Source organism: Saccopteryx leptura, chromosome 5 (assembly GCF_036850995.1).
Source record: "Saccopteryx leptura isolate mSacLep1 chromosome 5, mSacLep1_pri_phased_curated, whole genome shotgun sequence".
Taxonomy (NCBI): Eukaryota; Metazoa; Chordata; class Mammalia; order Chiroptera; family Emballonuridae; genus Saccopteryx; species Saccopteryx leptura.
This window is the reverse complement of record NC_089507.1, coordinates 120,328,202-120,340,763: the sequence shown is the minus strand read 5'-3', so window position 1 is coordinate 120,340,763 and position 12,562 is coordinate 120,328,202. Positions and strand designations below refer to the sequence as shown.

The 12,562-nt window shown below is 42.1% G+C and overlaps 1 pseudogene; it reads right to left on the bottom strand.

Moving 5' to 3' along the window:
* Nucleotides 1-1,329: 1,329 nt before the first annotated feature.
* Nucleotides 1,330-12,562, bottom strand: part of LOC136406550 (heterogeneous nuclear ribonucleoprotein U-like protein 1) — a 32,177-nt pseudogene continuing 20,944 nt past the window's right edge.

Sequence of the window (12,562 nt, the reverse complement as noted above, 5' to 3'; positions counted from 1 at the left end):
GTGGCATTTCTTTTAGGAGGGAAGAAAGTGAAGGTGGCTAATGAAGAGACAACTAATTTTTCTTTTTTTTACTTTATAGTCCTAGTTTGCAAGTGTTTTTTTATTATGTACACTTGATTTTTATCAAACATTTTTTCTTAATAAGTGCAGTTTGTTAAAATTCTGTTAAAACATGGGTCAAAGGAAAGTAAAAATACTCAGAGGATCAATCCCTGGTTGGTTGGCTCAGTGTTAGAGCATCAGCCTGGCGTGTGGATGTCCTGAGTTTGATTCCCAATTAGGGTTTACAGGAGAAGTGACCATCTGCTTCTCTACTCCAAACCCTCCCTTTCCCTCTTTCTCTTCCCCTCCCACATCCATGGCTCGATTGATGTGTGCATGGGCCTGGGGTACTGAGGATGGCTCCATGGAGCCTCCACTGCAGGCACTAAAAATAGCTCAGTTGTAGGCATGGCCCTAGTTGGGCAGAGCATTGGCCCCAGACAGGGGTTGCTGGGTGGATCCTGGTCAGGGTGCAGGTGGGAGTTTGTCTCTCTATCTCCCCTCCTCTCATGTGGAAAAGAAGAGAAAAAAAAAGGATCACTGTAGGGAAAACCTTTAGGCCTGACACCTGGGCAACTCTGCAATGGAGGCAGCAGGAGAAACTTCGTCCTCTGCAGGGAGGAGTCCTGAGCGCCCTTCTCCTCTCTTGCCACTTAATCCCAACAGAAAGTACAAAACACTGGGAATAAGAGGTTTCAAGTTTAATAGTAACAATCTTTCAAAATACAAAACACAGCTACAATTTAATTCAACACAGAAGCTTCTGTGTAATGTTACAGGAAACTGAGACTCTATATAAAAAGTAAGGTTAAAGATGATTCTGTGGTTTTTGTTTTTGTATGTTTTGTTTTGTTTTGAGGGTGTGGCTCTTCCTTGGTTGCCTGAACTCAGCAAAGAAATGGTTCTCCCAATGAAATAGCAACAGCTGACCCACAGTAAAAAACAAATTCTAAAAATTAAAAAGCATCATTTCAAAAAAATATTTGTCACTGTTTTTCTCCTCCACATTTTGTTTTTTAAACTTCAAAAGTTTTTTTTTTTTTTTTTTACTTTATTTTGTTTTAATCCTGAAAAGGAGTAAAAGCTCCTGGAAGAATTTACAACCAAGTGCTTGAAGGTCTGGAGGCTGAGGGTCTGGGGCAGGGCTGGGACCTACACAGGAAGAGGTCCTCCTCTGAGCCACTGTGACCTCACTCTGTGACCAAGGGTGAGGGTCTTTTGTCAAAAAGGAGGGAGAAGAGGAAGAAGAGGTAGGAGGTTAGGGGGAGAAGAAACAGAAATAAAAGGTCATTGCTGCCTGTTTGAAAAAATGCTCCGCCCTGTGTGAAGGAAGACACCCCTCAGCGGTGAAGCAGTGGGCGGGGGCGGGGGGGCGGCCCAGAGAGGACCTGTCCCCCAGCACCGCAGGATGTGGTGGGGCAGATGAGGGGCCAGGATGAGCACTGCGCTGCTGGACAAAGCTGGCGGGGGTTTCGGAGGCACACTGGCCCTCGAGCGCTCATGCCTCCCTGGGTGTACCCCGTGCTGGCCCCACAGTTCTAGTTCTAGTATGGCAGCCGCTGGCCCTGGTTCCAGCTGGGCAGAGGGCAGGCCTGTGGGGTGAGTGTCGGGGCTGGGTATAGAGGCCTCTGCACCCCTATTGGGATAAGCAGGTGGTGATGGAGGTGAAGCTGGCGGACTGCACATCCTTCCTGTGACCTCCCATGTTATAGGGTGGCTGGCTGTCACCCAGCTGTGGCAGCTCTGGCTGCCGACGGTGAGGGTGCTGGTTCCAGCGCTGCGGCCAGGGCTGTCGCTGCCCTTGCTGTAACTGCCGGCCCCTGGGGTTCCCGAGCTGGGCTGGAGCTGGCAATGGCGGCTGTGGCTTTGGTGGCTGCTGCTGGGGAGCCTTGGTCGTTGTGGTTGTTATCCTGGCTGTTACCTCAGCAGTTCTGGTTGTAGCCACCATCTCCACTGTGGTTGAAACCTCCTTGGTAGTTGTGTCCCCCACTGTTGCTGCCCCCTTTGTTCTGGAAACTTCTTTGGTTGCCTCAGTGGGAAGTTGGCAGTTGTAGTGCTAGAAACCACTGTCACCTCGGTTGTTAAAGCGATTTTCTCAGGGGGAGGGCTGGCATCATTGTATCACCTCACCATCTTATCTGCTCCCTCCTGCTGTGGCTTCACGAACAGCACTTCCTCCAAGAAGCCCCAATGTCCGGTAACATGAAGTTGTCTTTTATTTCCAAGACTGTGTGATTTGGGACATCCTTCCCTTCCTTGTTGTTTGGCTTTATCGTTTGATCTTTTAGGTCTTTATCAGTGGGACAAATGACAATAGCTTTGCTCTGGAAGCCTTTAAATGATCTCATTTTTTGTCCCCGGGCTGACCCATAAACTTGTGTCTGGTGTAGGATATGGCCGCATTTCTTGCGGGTGGTGATCTGGAGGAGTCAGTTGAAGCACTGGGTGGTCTGCTGGGTCAGGCGTGAGCCCACTACCTGTAGCTCCTCCATGAGGGCACTGGAGCTCGGGGTGCTGCACTCCTCGCGGGGGTTCAAGGCTGTGTGTTTGATGACCCATATGGTCTTTCCGGGGCCGGCAGGTAGGAATCTCACAGTCTGCCTTGGTGGGACAGTGGCAGTATCATCTCACTGGAGAGAAGGTAAAGCCAGGAAAGACAGAGCAGTAGTTGAACTCCATTGCACAATTCTTCACCAGGACAGGAGGACAGAGGGCCTGCCCCTCCACCCCAAGGCTTCCTGCTGCATTTGGAAAACAATGCCCATCCACTTCCACTTTTGGTGTAGGGGTTTCATTGTCACTTCTACATTTAAAGTCTGAAAAGCCTGGCGTGCAGAAGTCCTGGGTTCGATTCCCAGCCAGGGCACACAGGAGAAGCGCCCATCTGCTTCTCCACCTCTCCTCCTCTCCTTCCTCACTGTCTCTCTCTTCCCCTCCCACAGCCAAGGCTCCATTGGAGCAAAGTTGGCCTGGGCACTGAAGATGGCTCCATGGCCTCTGCCTCAGGCGCTAGAGTGGCCCTGGTCGCAACAGAGCGATGCCCTGGATGGGCAGAGCATCGCCCCTTGGTGGGCGTGCTGGGTGGATCCCAGTCGGGCACATGCGGGAGTCTGTCTGACTGCCTCCCCGTTTCCAACTTCAGAAAAAAAAATACAAAAAAAAAAAAAAATGTCTGAAAAGCAACCAATCACACCATTCTCTGCAAACTTGTCTCCATGATGTTCAAACCGACTATTAGTGGTCTTCTCTCAGTGCCTTCATGGTCATAGTGAAAGGCTCTGCCTCACTCCTGTGGGAGTCCAAGGGCCAGCTGGTGTAGGCAACATGCAGGTCGGGCTCCAGGGATGGCAAGTGCTTCCCAATGATGTCCTCATTGACCTTCATCTCAAAGCACCTAGGACCCCTTCTGACCCCATAGCTGGCAACGAATGGTTCCTGACCACAGGCATGCAAAGCCCTCAACTGTAAATGGGTAGCCACTACCCTGGTCTTGGATCACATTGAAGTGGAGGTCACAGTTATATGTGTCAATGACAACAAGGATATTGTCAAAGTCCTCTTTATCCTCTTCAGTGGAAGATGGAGGGAAGTGGCCCCTCCTAATAAACCAGGGCTCAAAATGCCTCGTACCTCCACTCCATCCTGGGTTTACTTCCTAAGGTCACAAAATCATGCAAATCAAGAGGTCCAAAGTTTTGTGTACCCTTTACGAACATTTGTGAAACTGCCCAGGCCATCAAGGGTATGCATATCCCAAAAGCCACCATATCTTCTAGTCAAGAAAAGCATATCTGAAGGATGTCACTTTACAGAAGCAATGTGTGCCGTTCCGTCATCAGAAGGGTGGAGGTGGTAAGTGTGCCCAGGCCAAACAGTGGGGCTGGACACAGGGTTGGTAGTTGAGCACATCCAGGTGAACAAAGCTCCCAAGATGTATCCCGTAACTTACAGAGCTCATGAGCATAGTAAACTTTCCATAACCTCTCTCTGCCATGCTGAGAGGATCCTGCTGAAAAGGAGCAGGTTGTTTCTAAACCAGAAGAGAGGGTTTCACAGAACAAAAGGTGCCCCAACTGGGGCGCGGCAGGGGGCGAGTGTGAGAGAGACGAAGGAGAGCATAAGAGGGATAGATGGTGATGGAAGGAGACCTGACTTGGGGTGGTGAGCACACAGTACAGAGAACAGATGATGTGCTGTAGAATTGTGCACCTGAAATGGGTATAATTTTGTTAACAAGTGTCACCCAATAAATTCAATTTAAAAAAAGAAAAGTATATCACAGAAGAAACTAAAGAAACAAAAACTTAAGGCCTGTGAGTAAATTTAGCACAAAATAAATGTTAATAAAAGTAAGGTCCTGGCCAGTTTGCTTAGTGGTAATACATCAGCCTGGAGTGTAGATATCCTGGGTTTGATTCCCAGTCAGGACACACAGGAGAAGCAACCATCTGCTTCTTTACTCCTCCCCTTCCTCTCTCTCTCTCTCTCTCCACCTGCAGCGTGACTCTGATTGATTCTAGAGAGTTGGTCCTGGGGGCTGAGGATGGCTCAGTGGCCTCGCCTCAGGTGCTAAAAATAGTATTCCAAATAATATTCCTTTGTATAAATATACCATATTTTGCTAATTCATAATTAGTTAATGCACATTTGGGTTGTTTCCACTTTTTGGCTACTGTGAATAATGCTGTTATGTCTCAGGGATTTTAAGAGGGAAAATTGAAGGATTTGGTCTAGGGCAGGGGAGGCCAAGGAGTTGGTAGGAGTTCCTCAGGGGTGCTCCACCCCATCCTTCTACTTTTGCAAATAAATTTGCCTTCTCTTTCTTTCTACTTTGCTTTCTATCCTGGTACATTCTTAATGATGGCTGAACTGTTGGTCTGTGCTTTACTGTTGATGACTCCACAGTGCCCTCCATATCTTCTAGTCAAGAAAAGCACTTATGGTAAGCCAAATGTTCCCTGCCATCTCTAAAACACCAACATGGGTGAGAAGTCTCTCTCCCCCTTCCACAAGAGTTTGCTGTTCTTCTTTGTCCTCTCTGTCCCAAAGAAGCTTTCTCCAAGCTGAGTAGGATTCATGAGGATGTGAAGGATTTTATATGCTCACCCTCCATCTCCCTCTCATCTCCCCATTGCTCAGGAATGGAGAATTAGGAGCTTATCCAAATGACATAATTTATTGGTTTCTCTATTTTTAAGTATAACTTGGCTTCTATTTTTCAGGTAGTTTTATAAGAAGTTGGTCTTCTCTCTGAGTGCTGGTTGTTTCTTTCTTTCTTTTTTTTTTTTTTTTTTTTTTTACCAACTTTTGCTCATTTTATTAGTTTTAAGGGGAGGGACATTTTGTGATTTGGCCTCACTTTTTTCCAGGAAAGACTTCAGGTGATTTTCTAAAAACCATTACAAGTTATTTATTTAATTGTTATGGAATAGTCCATTGAGTGACTGTCTCATGATTTATTTAAGAATTTTCCTATTTCTGGGCATTAAATTTGTTTTCCATTTTTGGCTATTATAAATAGTACCTGGAAGAGCAAATTTTGCACAAATCTTTTTGTTTTGAGATCATTTTCTTAGGTTAAACTGCCAGATGTGTAATTACCTGACCAAAGAATAGGGTGGTTTTTAATGTATTTAAATCAGTCATGCCAAGTTATGTCCCCAAAAGATTGTTCTGATTTGTACTCCTGCCAGCATTGGCTAAGCACGCCTCTCAAATAGAATCCTTATTTTTTACTAAAATAGAACAAATCAGTAAACACACCACTAACTTGTTGTTAGAATTTATAGCAAAAGGTATTAAGGAGTGACGATGCCATTGTTATTTTGTCTTTCATATCTGTGTACTTTTTGATTACTATGGTTTATTTCATAAAAAGAAGTAGGAAGACATTTGTTGGATCAGTGTGATCTAGCAAGTTTAGGTGCAATTAAACTGATTTTTTGGAATCTTGACTTCAGCTGGGCCACTTTTTGTTTTGAACACTTCCTTGAGTTAGACATGCACATTGAAATATATAGTATACTGTGTATTTTAAAGTTTCCCATTTGATAAGTTCTTATATATATACACCATCACTGTCAACACAATCAACATAATGAACATATCCATCATCCCCAAGTTTTCTCTTGGCCTTTTCTATTCTTTCCAGAGCCTTCCTGTCCTCCCACTATCCTATCTGCTTTTTGTCACTGAAGATAGCTTTAAATTTTGTAGAGTTTTACATAAGTGAAATAATTATGTTCTTTTATTTTTTGGTCTGGCTTCTTGCAATAAGTATAACTATTTTTATAGTCATCGTTGTTGTATTTCCAGTCTATGGCTGTTACACAAAAGTTACTACAGACATTTGTGTTCAAGCCTTTGTATAGATATAGGCTTTCTCTTCTCTTGGGTAAATAGCTAAGACTGAGTCATATGATAGGGGTGTGTTTAGCTTCCAAATAAACTGCCAAATTGTTATCTAATGTGGCTCTGCCATGTCACAACCCACCAGAATGATATGAAAATACCATTTCTTCCACGTCATCACCATCACTTGGTATGGTCAGTCTTTTTGAGTTAAACATTCTGATTCTACTAGATGTGTAGTGGCATCTCCTTGTGTTTTGAACTTGCACTTCCAGTTGGGCTACTTTGATGAGTAAGGAGGCTGAGTGATATACTGTTTCCCTGAAAATAAGACATCCCCCCAAAATAAGACCTAGTGCAATTTTTTTCCAGCTCATAAATATAAGGCCTTCTCTGAAAATAAGTTCTAGTGCATCTTTAGAAGCAAAAATTAATATAAGACACTCTCTTATTTTCGGGGAAACACGGTAATAGAACTGCTGTGTCCCTTTATAGTTCTGTGATGTTGGATAAGCTATATAATATCTCTGTGCCTAGTTTTACTTATCTAAAAAATAAAGATGATGAGACATGTACAACATACTTTAACAAAAGCGTTATTAAATCAATGGACATAGTGAATGTAAAATGCTTTGTGAACTACATAAGTATTCGATACTATGATGATGGTTAAATTGCTGAATGGTTTTTGGCAAGTCATTTCAACTTATTTGAGGATTACTTTCTAGTTGTATGAATTGAGAAGCCAAAAAAGGTGACCTCTAAGTTTTCTTCAAGTACAAAAATGTTCTTGTCTAAAAAATATAGTACCAATGTTCTAATACCACACATATATATAACACGTTTATGGAAAAGTACTCGTTAATGTGGGAAAAAAATAATAGCTAAACATTTTTTAAAATGCATACTTTGTAATTTATCATCTTAGCTATGCCAGATTTCAAAAATCTGTCACAGATTTCTATATTTCTGTGTCTTATGCTGGGGTGGTGGTAATATGTCTTTTCTTTGTTTCTGTAATAAATCTGAACTGAAGAGAAAGTGATTTTAGTATGAACACAGAAACTCATCTTCTGTGTTCCAAATCTTCAAAATAATGTGGTAGTTTTGCTAAATATCATGCAGTCAGTTCAAAATATTTTTGTAAAGTTTTTTTTTTTTTTTTTCCTGAAGTTGGAAACGGGGAGGCAGTCAGACTCCTGCATGCGCCCGACTGGGATCCACCCAGCATGCCCACCAGGGGGCGATGCTCTGCCCATCTGGGGCATTGCTCTGCTGCAATCAAAGCCATTCTAGCACCTGAGGCAGAGGCCACGGAGCCATCCTCAGTGCCCGGGCCAACTTTGTTCCATTGGAGCCTTGGCTGCGGGAGGGGAAGAGAGAGACAGAGAGGAAGGAGGAGGAGAGGGGGGGAGAAGCAAATGGGCGCTTCTCCTGTGTGCCCTGGCCGGGAATAAAACCCGGGACTCCTGCATGCCAGGCCGATGCTCTTCCACTGAGCCAACCGGCCAGGGCCTATTTTTTGTAAAGTTTAATAAAAACTATATCTGGTTATTCAGATCAAAAGTCAGGCCAAATTTGGGATGACAAAAAGGCTAAAAACCACTTTTATATGGATTTGTATATAAATTGAATTATTTAAAGAAATACCTTACTGCAATTGAGAAGACCAAGGGAACTGCAGTGTAGAGCTATTAGGAGAATGCTATGCTTATTTTAATAATGTTCTGCCAAACATCTGTTGTATTGCTTAAAAGTCAGGTAAACAAATAATATGGCAGTTGATAGAAGAGCATCTCAAAGTTGATTCTGAAGGTATTAAGAGATTTAAGAATATAGCTTGTTGTACCCAAAGTATTCCTTAGTAGTTGACTCAAACACATATTTATTCCCTTATAATTTCAGTGACTTCATTTATATATTATGATATAGTTTAACTGCTTGGTTTGAAATGTCCTCATGGCAACAACATGTGGTTTTTTTCCTTGAAGTTTCCTTGAATACATTACAATTTCTCTATATTCCATAGCATTTAACAGTCATATAGGAAATAGAAGAGAGACAGTAGAAAGTGGGTGCCAATTTCTTCCTTCATATTCTCTGTTATTTAGCAGATTGGAAGCTGGTGAAGTTACACCATCGCTCTCCCATTTCTGCCTAAAAATGATATTTCCAACCTTTACTTCACTATATCATCATCTTTCTTTAGCTTCTATACTCCATTTCAGAGCTTGATGTTATTGGATTGGTTTTTCCACCAGTTGTGGAATTACAATAATAGCTTCACATCTCCTTTCCCGTAGTCATACCTTTTGTTCTCATTGCAAGTGGGTGGAGAGACTGCCCATCCCTGAACACTGGGTTCAGTCAGTTGACTTGCTCTGTCTAATAGAATGTTAGTGACCTCACACAAGCAAAGTCTTCAAAAGAGTGTCTGTGGCTTGCTCTCTGACACCACCACCATCCCCACGAGAATGCCTGTGGATGAGCCTGCTGGAGGATGTGAGATGTGTAGCAGGGCCACGTCACCTGTATTAGATAGTGGACAGCTGCACCCAATGGTGTTAGAACTGCTCAGCCAGGTCTGCAGTCACCTCGGATGCATGAGTTGTGAACACTTAACAGTCCGTGGGTGTCAGTGAGGGTTTGTGGTTGGTTGTCATGCCGTGTCATGCCATAGTAGATAGGCACACAAGCTCCATTTCTAACAACTTCCTTTCATGTACATAATTTAAAAACTAAAACAGAATATGCAAATATAATAATCTAGAACAAAAAGGTATAGACATCATTTGATTAAATTTTGCAACTATATTGGGAATCTCCTGCACTGTTGATAGTGAATGTGAAAAAGTTGCATGCCCATATTCTTTGAGAAGATGGATTTATGAGTACCATCAGACCTTTTATTAGGAAGGACAAAAGCCACAGAGTTTGATGTTTTTCTGACTTAGAAAAAAATTAAGGTACATTTCTTACTGAAAAATGGAATTTTGTTGTTAGTTTGAAGTGCAGTTAAATCATACAGTTTTTACACAGTAGTTCTCAACCCTGGCTGCATCCTGGAAGCTCTGGGAGAAAGCCCGCATGGTGCCCTTGGCGGGGCTTACCCTAGACCAGCTGGGAAGGATGCCAGGCTAATCCATGGTTTTACAGCCCTCCCAGGTTCATTAATGCACAGCCTAGCTGGCAGACACTCCCTGAAGAGGAATGATACATTTTGGAGGAGATAGCCCTAAGTATATTAGTCTGACCTCAAAAAGTAGGCTTCTTACAAAATAATGAGCATTGAAACACTTCATGGTTACAAGAGGCAGAGCAGAGTGGTCAAAGACAGGAAACATGAGCACCGACTGAAGGCCTCTCCTGCAGTCCAGGCAGCAGTTCTGTATCTCGGGAACACTCCCAGCATTACTTCGGATCTCCAGTTTCTCCCTGTCTTACCCAGGACAGCATAGGGTTAGCTAATCTCTTTTTTTTCTTTTTAGTTTTTAATTAAAATATTTATATTCTTTTGGAAGTATATGTAGGGTTACACTGATCATAAAACTGTGATGAAATCATCTCTAGGAAGCTCTAACTTCTATTAGTTTTAGGTATACAGCATAGTGGTTATACATTTATATAACTTATAAAGTGAGCCCTCCAGTAAGTCTAGTATCCACCTAACACTAGCTGTACTTATTACACTGCTATTGACTACATTTTCTATTCTGTATTTATATCCCCATGACTATTTGGTAACTACCAAATTCTACGCCCCCCCCCCCCCAGGGACAGAGAGAGAGTCAGAGAGAGGGATAGATAGGAACGAAGAGAGATGAGAAGCATCAATCATCAGTTTTTCATTGCAACACCTTAGTTGTTCATTGATTGCTTTCTCATATGTGCCTTGACCCTGGGCCTTCAGCAGACCACGTAACCCCTTGCTCAAGCCAGCGACCTTGGATCCAAGCTGGTGAGTTTTTTGCTCAAGCCAGATGAGCCCGCGCTCAAGCTGGCGACCTTGGGGTCTCTAACCTGAGTCCTCTGCATCCCAGTCCGATGTTCTGTTCACTGCGCCACCGCCTGGTCAGGCCCAAATTCTACTTTTTAATCTCACCTTTTTACTCAGGCCCCCGACCACTCTCTCATCTGGCAACCATCAGTTTGTTCTGTATATCTATGAGTTTGTTTCCATTTGTTAATGTATTTTGTTTTATAGATTCCACATATAAGTGAAGTCATATGGTATTTGTCTGTTTGTCTGACTCATTTCACTTAGCATAATACCCTCTAGGCCCACCCATGTTGTAGCAAATGGTATGATTTCATTCTTTTTTATGGCCAAATAATATTCCATTGTATATATGTACCACCTTTTATTTATCTGATCATCTATTGATGGGCACTTAGGTTGCTTCCATATCTTGGCTATTGTAAATAATGCTGCAATGAACATAGAGATACATATACCTTTTCAAATTAGTGTTTTGGATTTCTTCAGATAAATACCCAGAAGTGGACTTGCTAGGTCATGTTCTTTTTTAAAAAAAAAAAATTATTGATTTTAATTTGTTGTGTTTACATAGTTACAAGTGTACCCTGAACTATATCCCCATCCCTCCCCCGGTGTTCTCCTTGATACCCCCTTTGTCCTCTCCCCCCACCACCTTCCCCCTGCCCAACGTGATCTACTATCCTGCCATCTGTCTCTCTGTGTTATGTCTATATACTTTCACTAATGTCTATGTCTATATACTTTCACTAATGTCTTTCTTTTCTTTGTTCCCTTCCTCTCATCCCCTTTCCCTCTGCCCGCTTTCCCTCCAACTCTTTGACCACTTCTCTGCCTCTCTTCTGTTCCTCAGTTCACATTGTTCATTGGATTCCTCATATGAGTGAGGTCATATGATATTTTTCTTTCTCTGCCTGGCTTATTTCACTTAGCATAATAGACTCCAGGTCCATTCATGTGTTGCAAAGGGTAAGATTTTCTTTTTTTTTCACAACCATGTAGTAGTATTTCATTGTGTATATGTACCACTGCTTTTTAATCTATTTGTCTACTGATAGACACTTGGGATGTTTCCAGATCTTGGCTAGTGTAAACAATGCTGCAATAAACATAAGAGTGCATTTCTTTTTTTGAATAAGTGATTTGTTCTTCTTAGGATATATTCCTAGAAGTGGGATAACTGGGTCAAAAGGTCTTTCAATTTTTAATTTTTTGAGGAATCTCCATACTGTTTTCCACAGTGGCTGCACCAGTCTGCATTCCCACCAGCAGTGTAGGAGGGTTCCCTTTTCTCCACATCCTCGCCAGCACTTATTCTGTGTTGTTTTGTTGATGAGCGCCATTCTGACAGGTGTGAGGTGATATCTCATTGTGGTTTTAATTTGCATTTCTCTAATGATTAGTGATGTTGAGCATTTTTTTCATATGCCCATTGGCCATCTGTAACTCCTCTTTGGAGAAGTGTTTAGTCAGTTCTTTAGCCCATTTTTTGATTGAATTATTTATCTTCCTAGTGTTGAATTTTACAAGTTCTTTGTAAATTTTGGTTATTAACCCCTTATCAGATGTGTTGGCGAATATGTTCTCCCATTGTGTGGGTTGTCTTTTTATTTTGTTAATGGTGTCTTTTGCTGTGCAAATCTTTTTAGTTTGATATAGTCCCATTTGTTTATCCTATCCTTTATTTCACTTGACCATAGAGTTAAATTAGCAAATATATTGCTGCGAGAGATGTCAGAGAGCTTACTGCCTATGTTTTCTTCAAAGATGATCATGGTTTCACAACTTACATTCAAGTCTTTTATCCATTTTGAGTTTATTTTTGTGAATGGTGTAAGTTGGTGGTCTAGTTTCATTTTTTTTGCATGTATTTGTACAATTTTCTCAGCACCATTTGTTAAAGAGACTGTCTTTACTCCAGTGTATGCTTTTATCTCCTTTGTCAAATATCAATTGACCATAAAGGTGTGGGTTTATTTCTGGGTTCTCTGTTCTGTTCCATTGATCTATATGCCTGTTCTTATGCCAGTACCAGGCTGTTTTAAGTACAATGGCCTTGTAGTATAACTTGATATCAGGAAATTTGATACCCCTGCTTTATTTTTCTTTTTCAAGATTGCTGAGGCTATTTGTGTTCTTTTTCGGTTCATATAAATTTTTGGAATATTTGTT